At 38.2% G+C, this 15,179-nt stretch overlaps 1 pseudogene; it reads left to right on the top strand.

Annotated features, from left to right (window-relative positions):
* The first annotated feature begins 13,709 nt into the window (after positions 1 to 13,709).
* LOC134367877 (melanoma-associated antigen B4-like) lies at positions 13,710 to 14,758 on the top strand (annotated as a pseudogene).
* The last annotated feature ends 421 nt before the right edge of the window (positions 14,759 to 15,179 follow it).

The raw sequence follows: 15,179 nt of genomic DNA, 5'->3' as shown, positions 1-15,179 counted from the left end.
GAATACATGCAGCAGAGATGCATTAGGATGACCATATGTATATGTATTACATATATGTATATGACTGTATGTATTAGTATGACCATATGTAGATGTAGTAGGATGACCACATGTCCCATTTTCTCCTTTACAGTCCCAGATTATGCTATTGACTTGATGCTCCAATTTTTAGCACTCCCTTTCGCCCCCAGCTTGGACAATACATTATATATGATCACTGCAAGAATACTTCAAAATATTCATGGAAAAAATATAATTAAAAGATAATATGAATACTTCCATGAACCTTTTGAAGACACACATATATCTAGTACCCATATGACAAAGTACAACACAGTGGGAGAAGAGGGACAGGTTCCTTCACATAAAAAACAGAACAAGGCTTGGATGCTTCAAAAGATCTGAAGATATTTTGCAGGTTGGATGCTTGTGGGGATATCATCCATCTATTTTTCACCATATTAGTCTTGGTAGTGGGGAGTTGCATTGTTCAAGTGTCTTCAATTGTAGTCACCATCATCTCCTTCCTTTTTCTAGACTTTATAAAAAGGTCTTAGGAGTGGAGGTGCAGAATAGAAAAAGTTGTCAGAATTGCTGACTGTGATATTTTAAAAATATATCCACAGATTCTTTGACACTCCTATTGAGAGGTCAATTTTCTTGAATCTGAGCTGACCTTAGTGACTTGTTTATAACTAGTAGAATGCCTCATAAGTGACACAGCAGAACTTCCATGACCAGAAGAAGGCCATGAAACTTCAGCCTGGTTCTCCTTGGCTCCTTGCCTTTGGATCCCTGAGTCACCATTTAAAAATTCTGAGGCCAGAATGCAGATGAAGCCCAGGCCACATGGAGAGTCCACATGTAGGTGCTATGGCTCACAGCCCTAGCTTAGGTCCCATCCCATAAACAGCATCAACTACTAGGCATATAAGTGAAAATGCCTCCTGATGATTACAACCACCTATCACCATGTCTTTGCAACTGAGACAAAAGCTCTTCCCACTGTATAATGTTTAAATTCCTGACCCAAAGAGCTGTAAACACAATAAAATTGCTATTTTGTCCCACTAGATTTTGGAATGGTTTCTATGTAGCAAGAGTAAAAACAGAGTATGGTAAAAGGCTACTCCCCAAATTTTAGGCCACATAAAGGAAGAAGTTCAAAGAAAATCACTTATAGAGAGAATGAAAGTATTTTAAAAAGAGGACACTGTCTTTCCATTAACCATTTTAATGTCTGATAATGGATCAGGTTCACTAATCTATCTAGGTGTTTATCCAAGTAGAGTAGGAAAATGGCGAGTTGTCAGGCTATAGAGAGAAAGAGGCAATGGATCAGTTTGAATTCTCCATTTTGGATGGCAAGTGAATACCAAGTCAGGTAGCTGGGCTTGAGCCATCTTGCTGGCATCATTTCCAAGATAGCTCCAGTCTGTCAGTCACAGCAGCTCTGTGAAATGTTCTTGTGGTAGGAGCTAGAATTTGAGTTTGGAGAGATTATGGGTGATTGAAAAGTAGAGCTGGAGAGAGATCATGAAGGGGTACTCATTGGAACTATACAGGTTACAAGCCCAAGATAGGGACTGCAGCCAATTAACACAGGTTGTCTATCCAAGATTAATGGAAGTGTGTAATCTGAATAAAGGCCATGATAGCACACAGACGAATACAGGAAATAAAAGAGCCAGGATAAAGCTAAAAATGTAAAGAGAAAAAACTAACTAGCATGGGGTATCAAGGCTCAGGACCAATTTTGGAAAAGAAATGTTGTAGTAAGTTTCCGGGAGAACTGATCCAAAAATAATGAAGAATTTAGAGCTTGTTTTCCATAGTTATTTGCAGTTCAGTCTCATAAAAAGACCTGAATTATGTCTGTCTGTTTTCAATGCCATCCTTAAAAATAATTCAAACTAAATAAACAAAATTAGGAAGCCTGGAAAGGTGGATCAGGGAATCCCATACTTGCCACAGAGATATGTCAACATGAGCCAAAAATCAGTAATAAGCAAGAAAGGAGAAGGGATTATAACCACTGCCCGCTACCTAAAAGACCTTTCTCATTTTCTCTTTCTCTCTCCTCATGCCAACTTTTTGGCCTTTGAAGAGAATTGTATGTAGGGGTAGGAAATGTCTACAAGCTGATCTTGCCATCTTAATCCTCTGTAAGTAGTCAAGGTCTTGGATCAAACCCGCACTGGGAAAAAAAGAAACAAGAGAGATTCAAGTGAAAGTGCCTAAAATGTCATTAAGGGAACAACCTATTAAAAATCTTTTATTTAATGCAGTAATTTCTTATATGCCCCTCAGTTAAAATTCTTCAATAAATAAGTAATATGCATAATGTCACTTCATATCATCGAGCTTGGGTAACTCATGTAGAGTAGTGGGGTACTAAAAGTACTGGCTCTGTAGGTTTCGTGTGATGATTAACTGCCCTTAGAATGATGACAGGGTAAAATAGGATCTCAGCATTTAGCCAGCGTTATTGATGTTCTTATCCTACCATGGGAAGAAGGACGAGAATATTACTCTGGATTTCTAATGTTTAAATAGAATAAACATTAGTAAATAGTAAACTTGCAAGCTTGAGAGTAGAAACTTTCTGAGGTTTACTAATTTTCTCCCTCATGTGCTCATTTTAAAAGGTTTATTGTTGACAATATTCCCCACCCCTACTCACACACATATATTCTGTATGTTTCCTAATCTTACATAAAGTTCCTCAGTGACATTCCTTTTATACATTATATACTGGGAGATATATCCATATCTCTCCACTCCTTTTTTGTATTCCTCAAATAGAGCAAAGACTACAACTTCATAAAAGAAGAACATGGTGATTTACAGAAGATGCCTGAGCACAAGCATCTTTGAACTGCTAACTTCCCTGATGATACACCCTTGTCTTATTATGGGGTATTGTCATTATGTTTACTAAAGTATGAATTTACTGGGAGGGGCTTGTAATAATGCATGTATGAGAGGGAGCAGTGATGATTAATGTTAAAAAAAGAACACTTCAAAACATTACTCTTTATTAATATTGTTTTTATTGGTTATGAATATTCATGAGATACAGAGCTGGTTGTCACCCCTCATGTCCAAGATGTGAAGGCCAGATTCACACTGGCAGCTTGCCCAAACACAAATTGTGCTTGTACCCTGTGTTCCCCACCTAATTACCCCCTTCCCTCCCTCTCCCCCTTCCCCTCCCCCACTCCACTTTGTATCCTAAGGTATGTTCTCTCCCTCTGCAAGTCCTATGCACCACTGTGGTCTTTCTTTCCTTCCTTCTTTCTCTCTTAGCGCCCACTTATGAGTGAGCACATGAGGTATTTATCCCTCTGTACTTTGCTTCTTTCATTCAACTTAAGCTTCTTCAAGCTCATCCATGTTGTTGCAAATGGGAGAATTTCATTCTTTTTTATGGCAGAGTAGTATTCCATGGTGTATATATACCATGGTTTCCTTATCCAGTCATCCATTGATGGACATTTAGGTTGGTTCCATACCTTGGCTTTTGTAAACAAAGGTGCAATGAACATGGGAGTGCAGGTGTCCCTTCGACATGGTGATTTCCATTCCTCTGGGTATATACAAAGAAGTGGGATTGCTGGATCGTATGGAAGATGTATCTGTAGTTGTTTGACAAACCTCCAAACTGTTTTCCATAGTGGTTGTACTAATTTACAGTCCCACTGACAGTGCAGGAACATTCCCTTCTCTCCACACCCTCGCCAGCATTTGTTGTTCACCATGATTTTCATTACAGCTAGTCTAACTAGGTTGAGGTGGAATCTCAATGTAGCTTTAATTAACATTTCCCTGATGATTAGTGATATTGAGCATTTTTTCATGTACCTCTTGGCCATTTGTATGTCTTCCTTTGAAAAATGTCTATTCAGATCCTTTGCCCATTTTTTAATTGGGTTATTTGGTTTTTTACTGTGCAACTTTTTGAGTTCCTTATATATTATGGATATTAACCTCTTGTCAGATGCATAGTTAGTAAAAATTTTTTCTCACTTTTTAGGTTGTTGTTTCCATCTGTTGATTGTTTCCTTTGCTGTGCAGAAGCTTTTTAGTTTGAAATAGTCCCATTTGTTTATTTTTTCTTTGACTGCTTGTGCATTCAGACTCATGGTCACAAAGTCTGTGCCCAGACCTAGTTCCTGAAGTGTTTCTCGTATATTTTCCCTTAGTAATTTTACAGTTTCAGGTCTTATACTTAAGTCTTTAATCCATTTTGAGTTGATTTTAGTATACGGTGAGAGGTGCATATCTAGTTTCATTCTTCTGCATATGGATATCCAATTTTGCCAGAACCACTTGTTGAAGAGGCAGCCTTTTCCCCAATACAGATTTTTGTTGCCTTTTTCCAGTAACTGATGGCTGTAAGCCTGCGGGGTGATTTATGGATTCTCAATTCTTCTCCACTGGTCTGAGACTTGATTTGTGACCTAATATTTGGTCTATCTGGAGAATGTTTCATTTTATTATGAGAAGAATGTGTATTCTCAAAATTCAACACTACTTCATGATAAATATTCTCCGAAAATTAGGTGTAGAAGGAAAATTACTCAACACAATAAAAATCATTTATGACTAACTGATCACCAATATCATCCTGAAACTATAGGGACAGAAATAAGACAAGGATGCCCACTCTCACACTCCTATTTAGCATAGTATTTGAAGTACTAGCCAGAACAATCAGGCAAGAGAAAGAAAGAAAGGGCATCAGGATTGGAAAAGACAAAGTCAAACCATCCTTGTTTGCAGATGACATAATCTTTACATAGAAAAACCTATAGACTCTACCAAAAACTCTTAGTGCTGATTAACAATTTCAGTAATGTTGCAGGATAAAAAATCAACACACAAAAATCAGTATTGTTTCTATACTCCAGTAGTGAACTAGCAGAAAATTAAATCAAGAAAGCAAGCCTATTTACAATAGTTGCCAAATAAGACAAAATGTAGACCTAGGAATCAATTTATACAAGGAGGTGAAAGACCTCTGCAATTAGAACTAAAATAAAACTACTGAAAAAAATTAAAAAGGACACAAAAAGGTGGAAAGGCATACAATGCTCTTGGACAGGAAGAACTGACATCATGAAAATATCCATTCTACCCAAAGCAATCTACAGATTCAGTATAATCCCCATCAAAATATCAATGACATTCTTCTCAGAAATAGAAAAAGCAATTCTAACGTTCATATGGAAAATAAAAAAAGACCCCAAATAGCCAAAGCAATCCTGAGCAAAAAAATAATAAAGCTGGAGTTATAATACTCCCTGACTTTAAATTATATTACAAAGCTATTACAATGAAAACAGCATGATACTGGCATACAGACACTTGGATCAATGGAACAAAATAGAAAACCTGGGAATCAACCCATATATTTATAGTCAACTGATCTTTGACAAAAGCAACAAGAACATACATTGGGAGAAGGCTGCCTCTTCAATAAGTGGTGCTGGAAAAATTGGACATCCATGTGCAGAAGGATGAAACATAATCTGTACCTCTCACTGTATATCCAAAACAACTTGAAATGGATTAAAGACTTAAATATAAGACCCAAAGCTGTAAAATAACTAAATGAAAACATAGGGGATACACTCCAGAAAGTGGGATTGGGCAAAGACTTTATGAATAAGATCCCAAAAGCACAAGCAACAAAAGAAAAAATAAAGAAATGGGATTATATCAAGCTAGAAATATTCTGCACAGCAAAGGAAACACTCAACAGAGCAGAAAGACAACCTACTGAATAGGAGAAAATACCTGCAAACTACACATCCCACAAGGGATTAATGTCCAGACTATAAAAGAATATCAAATAACTCATAACTGGGTGTTAAGAAAAAAAGAAAAGAAAAAAGGAAGGAAGGAAAGAAGGAAGGAAGGAAGGAAGGAAGGAAAACATTAAAAGAATCCATTGAATGTTCAGAAGAAGAGAACAAACCTAAGGATACTGCAGATGGCGGGGAGGAAGGGAGGAGGTTTGGGGAGTGACAGACCAGGTAAAGGGCACAAAGAAAAATAATGTTTTTCAATAATAAATATGCTAATAATAAAAATAAAAATTTTGAAAAGAGAAAAGTTAGGCAGTAGCTTTACTTCAATTTTTATTTTTTTATTTTATTTATTTTTTTAAATTTTATTTTGTTGATATACATTGTGGCTGATTATTGCTCCCCATCACCAAAACCTCCCTCCCTCCTCCCTCCCTCCCTCCCCCCCAACAATGTCCCCTCTGTTTGCTTGTCATATCAACTTCAAGTAATTGTGGTTGTTATATCTTCTGCCCCCCCCCCCGTTTTTTTTTTTTTTTTGTGTGTGTGTGTGTGTGAATTTATATATTAATTTTTAGCTCCCACCAATAAGTGAGAACATGTGGTATTTATCTTTCTGTGCTTGACTCGTTTCACTTAATATAATTCTCTCAAGGTCCATCCATGTTGTTGCAAATGGCAGTATTTCATTTGTTTTTATAACTGAGTAGTATTCCATTGTGTAGATGTACCACATTTTCCGTATCCACTCATGTGATGATGGATATTTAAGTTTATTTGTGTTTAAGTGGTAACCCTAAATTCCTAAAACTTTCTGCTTAGTAGTATCTACCAACTTATTGTTTTTGTCATTAGGTCTATGAAAATGCATATACATACATGATATGAATGTAAAGGTAGATTTTATTTGACAAAGAAACAATAAAACAGATTACCATAAGCTACCAAAAATTAATATTAGAGGTATAATTTAAACTCAGAAAATATTTCGTTGAACTTTCCTAAAAGGCTTAGAATATTAAAAATGCCATCAATGTGAAAAATGTGAATTTATCCAGATAAGTGTATTGAAATAGGATAAGTAGCCCAAAGTGAAATGTTTTAAAAATCAACTTCAGTTTCTAATGGAAAAAAGAGAGCATATAAACATTGTGTATGAAATTTAGAATTTGTATAAAGGTTTGCTGATCTAAGAGATAAAGTTAGATTATGGATAATTTTTATTAACTTTTTAACTACTGAGATTCCTATAGGTTTCTCTCTCTCTCTCTCTCTCTCACTCTCTCTCTCTCTCTCTCTCATATATATATGTACATATATGTGTGTATATATATAATTTCAGTATATATATATAATATCTATAATATACATGTGTATACACACACACATACACACACACACACATACCTCATTGTGTTTGCTGAACAGATTGCTAATTTTGTTGATTCTGTTTTAATTATTGTTAAGAACTTTACTGGACTTTTTCAAACCCAATTCGGACTTCTTTTCTGATTAGATTCTATACAACTATGAAAACAAATTTGAACTATTTATTTTTCTTGGATCACTTCTGGGTACTCACCCATGTTTCTGTCCCAAATTAGCCTTGAATCTTGACACATTGTACCACTTAGTTGTCTTCCCTTTTTGTTTCTTTCTTCAGCTTTGTTATTTGATTGCTTGCATTTGTCTCTGTGCTCTCTATTATAGACTTTATTCAGACAAATTCACTTTCACTAATTCTGAAGAGAAAACATGCACTAATTGGCTACAGTCCCTATCTTGGGCTGTAACCTGTTTAGTTCTAAAGAGTTCTCCTTAATAAAAACCATTGGGGAAAAAAGTCCCAAATAAATGGGCATTATTGTTACTGTAAATTTATCCTTCAAATTTTACTCCAAATCTTAAACTCTGACACTGGCACCTCCCTCCACCATCTGTCTCAGCAGATGACCTTGCCTACAAATCTTCAGTGAAATAGATACAATTATGTGAGATATACCTCAACTTACTGCCTTCAAATCCATATATTCATCTGTACCTTTTTTCCTTCCTCTCTTGTTAAAATATATGGCGTTTGTGGTGATGATTTTACAACATGTATCAAACACTCTTATCAAAAGCTGGAGTATAATTCTGCTTCATTTTAATATGTATCAGCCTAAGTGACTCAGTTCTGATGAATAAAATGGAACTGAATTGAAAAATGATGCCATATGACTTCTGAGTATACTTTTGAAGAAGATAATACAGTTTCTACTGAGTGCACTATCTCCCTTCTCCCCTCTCTCTCTCCAGATGCTCCCCTTGTATTCCAGCTATTATGTCACGAGGAAGCTTAGGCCACATGTAGAGGCCATGTATATATATTCTGCCATTTGATCCTAGCGAAGGTCCCAGTTGACAGCTAGCATAAACTGCCAGACATACGATTAAAGTAACCTTTGAATAATTACAGACTCTATGATTCAGCCACCCCAGTTGATGCAGAGTAGAATAGAGATATTCTGTGCTAAAACTTTGGATTTAATTGTAAAATAAATATTGTTGCTTTTAATTTTTTCTTGGGGTAGTTTTCTATGTGGCAATACATAACTGGAACCAATTTTGGTATCAGGAATTGGGGTGCTTCTGTAACAAAATGTAAAGTATATGACTTGGGAACAAGCAATGTACTAGTGGTGGATCTTGAGTACTGTGTTGGTAAATGCCTAGAGGGCCTTAAATATGCCAGAACAAAATGAAAATCATCTAAAGAGAAGATCACTTTCAAACCAGGACTCAAATAATGTCCACTTATAAAGGTTCAAGGAATATGAGCTCACCTTTAAGAAATTTCAAAAAAGTAAAAAAAAAAAAAGCAAAACATTATGAGCATGAGCCAAGGAAACAACAGCAAAATAAGACCAACCAACACAATAGAAATTTGAATGATCAGCCTTATATTGTAGGGATATGTTAATAGGTTTAGAGAAACCAAATGGAAGACTGAACATATGAGTCAGAATGGTCAATAAACATAACAAAACAAGTAAAAGAAAAACAACAAGTATGTCTGCTTCCATTAATAGTAGACTAGTTAATTTGGACCAACCCTCCCACAAAGAATAACAAACATTTATACAATTTTTTAAAAAATCACTAGTTTTAATGCATTGAAGAACTAACATGGAAGGCAGGAAAAAAGGGAAACCCAAAAAGGTGAGTTGAGGATTTGGGGGATCTTTCCTAGGGATATCCACTAAATATCAGAGTTGATGGTGAAGCTAAGAAGCTGGGAAATGTTTCTGATAGATTCATAGGGCTGGATAAACAAAAATTAAGGTTCAGTTTTATCTATAAAATACTAAAGACTGTACTGCTAACATAAAGGTCTACATTCCATAATAAAGTGGTGTAGATGTCTGAAAAAAAAGAAAAGGGAGTTCTCTCTGGAAAAAAGAAAATATCAAATGAAGCTTAAAATGATTTCTATGGATTTTCATATACTAAATCCACTAATAAATAAAAACTTTTAAGCCTACAAGTAGACAAGGAAACTATCATTATAATCAGGAGCTGTTGAACAGCAGAATTGATCAAGCACAAGAAAGAATCAGCAAACTCAAAAACAGGCCATTTGAAATTGAGTCAGAGGAAAAAATGAAATAAGAATGAATAAAATGAAGAAATCCTAAGGGAACTATGGAACACCATGAAAGGAAGCAATATATGCATTAAGGTATATCAAAAAGGAGTAGAGAGCTTATTTAAAAGAAAACAAACAAACGAACAAACAAAAGAAAAAACAATGAATAAAATCTTCCCAAATCTGAGAGAAAAAAAAATGGACATCCAAATTCAAGAAGCTCAAAGGACTCCATTTAGTAAGAAACCAAAGAGTCTCACACTGAGACACATTATAATCAAACCATAAAAAGTCAAATGCATATAGATAATCTTGAAAGCAGAAAAAGAAAAGTGATTTTTCATGTACAAGGAGCTCCCATTAGGTTATAAGTAGATTTCTTAGCAAAAACATTACAGTCCAGCAGGGAGTGAGATGATACATTCAAAAGTGCTGAAAGAAAAAAAAATCCTGCCAACCAAGATTACTATGTGGCAAAACCATCCTTCAAAAAATAAAGGAGAGATAAAGACCTAGCCAAACAAAAGCTGAGAATTTTAGAAAAAAATAGTCCAACAACATGCTGTTTACAAGAGATTCATGTAAACAGTAAACATGAAGAAAGATTAAACGTAATGTCATGAAAAATGTGTACCAGGTAAAAACAACTATAAGAAATATTGTGTAGATTATTAATTTCATACAGATTAGATTTTAAGTGTTGGAAGTATGAGAGCAATGAAGAACAATCTCAAGTATTGAAAAAAGATTCAAGTTTCACTCATATGCATTGTGTACAAAAGTTAACCAATAAACAAAGCCAAACAAGAGAGAGACATAACCAGAAGAAGAATTGGACAAAATAATCAACATCAGAGTGATTTTAGAAGTATATATCAGAAACTGGAATATCAAGCAGAAAAAATATATATAGAAAGAACATATAAGAATTGAACAACACAGTTGAAAAGCTTGATCTATTGTATATAAAAAGAAAATTAAAATCACACAGTGATAAATATGCATTATATTCAGGCACAGAGATCACTTAATCAAAGTGACCATATACTGAGTCAAAAAGCCAATCTAAGAAGCTTCAAAGGACTGTTTCCATGACGACTATGGCTTCTTACACAAGGGAATTAAGTTGGAAATTCAACAACTATATTTGGAAGTTGATAAATAGTACTCTAATACATTGAGTAAGAATGAAAATTATAATGGGTAAACTAAATATTAGCAATTACTTAAAAGTAAAGACAAGGGAAGCATTAAATATCAAGATTAGCTCAGCTAAGTGGCATGTAGACAAAATGTATACCCTATATTATAATACAAAATAGTCTTAAATTTATCCATGCTAAGAATTCAATGGTAAAGAAGAATATATCAACAAAGACATTAGAATTAAGGAAATAAATTTAAGAATGGTAATTAATAAAATAGAAAATAAATATAAAACAGAGGTGAAAAGTAATTATTTAAAATGTATAACAAAGTTAATAAAGCTTCTCCAAGGATGATCAATGAAAGAAAGGGTCACTAATAAACATCAGGTATAGTGGGCAAATTTTCAAATTCTTCAGATACTAAAATATATTGTAGGATATTATGGACAATTCTAAGCCAATACATTAGAAAACAACTAAACTGGAAAAATATGACTGACCAAACAGACCGTAAAATATTCTATCTATATGAATAATTTCAAGTCTCATAAATTTGATTTGCTACTTTAAAAAGTTGCTATAAAGAAAATACTGGAACCGGGTAGTTTTATACTATTTTTTTTATGGTTGTTTTAATAAACTTGCCAAGCTAGCTCAAATTTATGTGGAGGAGCAAACTGCCAAGAATATATGATACACTACAAGGAAAATATGTCAAGGATTTATTTTACCTAATATTAAATATTATTATAAATCAGCCATTGATTATTTTTTATTTATTTTTATTGAAACATAATTGATTGTACATGTCTGTGGGGTACACAGTTAACTATCGATTCCTGTGTGCAATATGTGATGCTCAAATCAGGATAATTAGCATATTCAACATCATACAATTACTTCCTTACCCATCTCCCCTTCCCACCTCTAGTAACCTCGGTTCAGTTCTCTCCTTTTGAAAGTTCAACATATTATTGTGATTGTTGTATCTTTCTTTCTTTTTTATTTTTTTAGCTCCCACTTATGAGTGAGAACATGTGGTATATCTTTTTCTGTTCCAAGCTTATTTCACTTAACCTAACTTTCTCTGAGTTAATCCATGTTGCTGCAAATGGAAGTATTTCATTCTTTTAATGTCAGAGTAGTATTCCATTGTGTAAATATACCACATTTTCCTTTTCAGTCATCTGACAATGGACATTTATGTTGGTCCAATTCTTGGCTATTGTAAATGGCGCTGCAATAAATATACATTGATATAAGCCAAGAGAGGCCTCAGACATAGCTGTAAGTCCCAAGAGTCCCTTCACTTTCTCCGAAGAGATTTTGCCAGCCACGGTTGGAAGAAGGGGATGGATTCATAACAGAAAAGGGAGGAATACCAGGCACTGCCAGCAGCCAGTGTGAGGACTTGGAATGAGGACTGAGGGACTCCACACCTCAGAAGAGATAGGAGCCCCTACTCCCCAACCCCAACAAGATTTACCTGCAGCAGCCACATCTAGAAGGACACAGGAAGTAGAGGTCTGATGAGGTGGATCTGTACTTCCCATCAGAATTCCCAGGTAATAGAGGTCTTTGGTCTGAGGGGTTGTTCTCTACTCAGTAGAAGGGATGTGGCCTAGCACCTACTAGGAGTCAAGGGAAGACCCTGAATGAAAACAGAGGACACCATGCACCTCAGAATAGGGGGTCCCACAGAGCTCCACCCCCCACGTCAGTCTTAGGAGGTCCCAAGCCTGGCTCCGGGGTGCAGGCTCCACCTTACTTCTCACTCTAGACTCAGAAAAACGAGACTCTTGGTCTGAGCCTTGCTGACTCAGCTCAGCAAAGACAGAAATCCCAGGGCCCGCGAAGAGGCAGTCAAAGAACATTATGTGCATTCTCAGGATCTCCCTCTCCCACTTAGAACAGAGAGGCACCGACAGAGCCCCACCCCTGCTGGAGGGCAGTGCAAGTGGCCAGAAGTGGCTGGCCCTGACTTCCACCTTATCAGGCGGTCACCGGTGAAGCTTTGGTCTGAGAGGTGTGGCCCCAAGGTCAACTGAGGGATGTGTCCCAAGTCTTCTCAGGTGTCTCGGTGGGTATCCTGAGTTACAACGGCGCAGACACTCCCCTGACACACGTAATACCCCTCCCCCTGAAAAGAGGAGGCCACGCAGAGCCCCGCCTCATCCCACCCCTGCTGTTGTCCCAGGAGTCCCCAGGGATGGGTGCTAGGCCCAAGTCCATTCCCTTCCCCCGAGGGGTCTCAAGGAATGAATGCCTTGCTCTGAGGTTGGTGGACTGAGGTCAGCAGAGGGAGAAATCCCGAGTTAAGGAGAGGAACCTCGTGAAGACTGAGGGAACTCCGTGTCCCAGAAGGGCGTTGGGGGGGGTGAAAGGCATACAGACCTGTGCCTCTGACATGGGCTTGCACAGGTCTAAAGACTGAGGCGCTCCCTCACTTTGACCTTGAAAGAGTGTGGGAGGTGGGGGTGGGGGGCCTTGTTCTAAGGGACTGGTAACAGGTAAGCAGAGGACGATTCCAAGGTGATGTGAAGAGTCATGGTGAGGATTCTGATCACTGTGGGGGCCACCCTCCACATAAATACAAGTGCACTGAAGTATCTCTTCTCTTGTCAGCCCTAGGAGATTTGAGAGTCCCCTGATTAAAGCAATGGGTTGAAGCGCTCCTTCATTTCCTCCTCCTCGGTACTATGGAAGTTTATATTGACAACTTCACAACAGCAGAGAAGTGGGGATCCAGGTCTTGGCCAACAGTTGACATGATGGTCTTGAATTTCAACAGAGAAGACCCAAAACCCTAAAGAGAGAGGGCCCACCGCCAGGCCCTACTGTCACCTCAGTAAGCCCCAAACTTTGCTGTCATGTAGTGGCCTCAGACTCACTCTAAATTCCTTTACAGGGTTCTCAGGGGACAGGCTGACCAGGAGAACAGGAGCCTGTGCATTCCTAGAGCAGTGCCCTCCCGGAAACCTACAGGGGGGGCTTGGTTAAAGCCAAGGTGATCTTTCCCTGCTGCAGGTGCTCACACGATGTCATTTTCCCCCATCCAGGTGCCTGCCTTGCCAGCCGTCTTACCCACACTTCTGCCTGCTGTCCCTGAGCACTGTCATCATGCCTCGGGGTCAGCAGAGTAAGCTCCGTGCCCGTGAGAAACGCCAACAGACCCGTAGGGAGACCCAGTGTCTCAGGGCTGCTGAGGCCGCTGCAGCACAGGAAGAAGAGTCCCCCTCCTCTTCTTCCTCCTTCCTCTCCTCTCCTGCTTGGAGGGGTACTTTCTGCAGCTCCCCTGATGCCTCCATTCCCCAGGAGTCTCAGAGAGCTCCATCCACTAGCTCTCCTGATGCAGGTGTTTCAAGCACAAGAGCTGATGAGGATGCTGAGAGTCCAGATGAGAAAAGTACAAGCACCTCCCAGGCAGCACCCTCCACTCAGAGGTCACGCAGAGATCTTCTGACCAAGAAGGCGAGTATGTTGGTGCAATTCCTGCTCGAGAAGTACAGCAATAAAGAGCCCATTACCAAGGCAGACATGCTGAAGGTTGTCAACAAAAAGTACAAGGAGCACTTACCCGAGATCCTCAGAAGAACCTCTGAGCACTTGGAGCTGGTCCTTGGCCTTGAATTGAAGGAAGTCGGTGCCAGCGGTCAGTCCTTTGACCTCGTCAGCAAGCTGGGCCTCTCCAGCGAGGGAAATCTGAGTGGTGATGAGAGGTTTCCCAGGACCGGTCTCCTGTTGATGCTCCCGTGTGTGATCTTCATGAATGCTAACCGTGCCAGTGAGGAGGAGATCTGGGCATTCCTGAATACGTTGGGATGTATGCTTGGAGGAGGCACTTAATGTATGGGGAGCCCCAGAAGCTCATCTCAAAAGATCTGGTGCAGGAAAATTACCTGGAATATCGGCAGGTGCCCAACAGCGATCCTCCAAGCTGTGAATTCCTGTGGGGACCAAAAGCCCATGCTGAAACCAGCAAGATGGAAGTCCTGGAAATTTTGGCCAAGATCAATGATACTGTGCCTAGTTCCTTCCCAAACCTGTATGAAGATGCTTTGAGAGATGAGGTAGAGAGAGCCGTACTGATAGACGCAGGCAGGGTCGGCACCGTTGCCAGGGCCAGGGGGGGTTTGAGGGCCATGCCCCGCAGCTCCTCCCATATCTAGTGAGGTTGAGGTAGATTTTTCACTTTGTGTTTGAAGAGAGCAGTGAATCTTATAAGCAGTGGAGAGTAGTAGGGGCTGGAGGAAACAAGTTGTATACCTTCTCTGTTTTCCTGTTTTACGTGAACAACTTGTAGGCTCATCTTTTCTTCTTTGTTATTTTTCAAGGTTGACCTATTAAATGAAGTTTTACTTTGCTTCAGATTAGATATGTATCTCTCACATTTGTTGCTGTTTAACAGGTTTGAAAGTTACAGATTTCTCATTTGTAAAACAAATATAAGAACTATTCATATTCTTTTATGATCCAGAACAAGGTAACATGGTAATGGAATAGGGGTTTTCATGGAAATGTGAATTAACCCCACAGTAAAATAGTTGAAATTACAAGGAGAAAGAGAAAAAAAAAGTAAAAACAGAAATG

The sequence above is a fragment of the Cynocephalus volans genome, chromosome X, assembly GCF_027409185.1.
Source record: "Cynocephalus volans isolate mCynVol1 chromosome X, mCynVol1.pri, whole genome shotgun sequence".
Classification (NCBI taxonomy): domain Eukaryota; kingdom Metazoa; phylum Chordata; class Mammalia; order Dermoptera; family Cynocephalidae; genus Cynocephalus; species Cynocephalus volans.
This window is presented reverse-complemented; position numbering and strand designations above follow the sequence as displayed.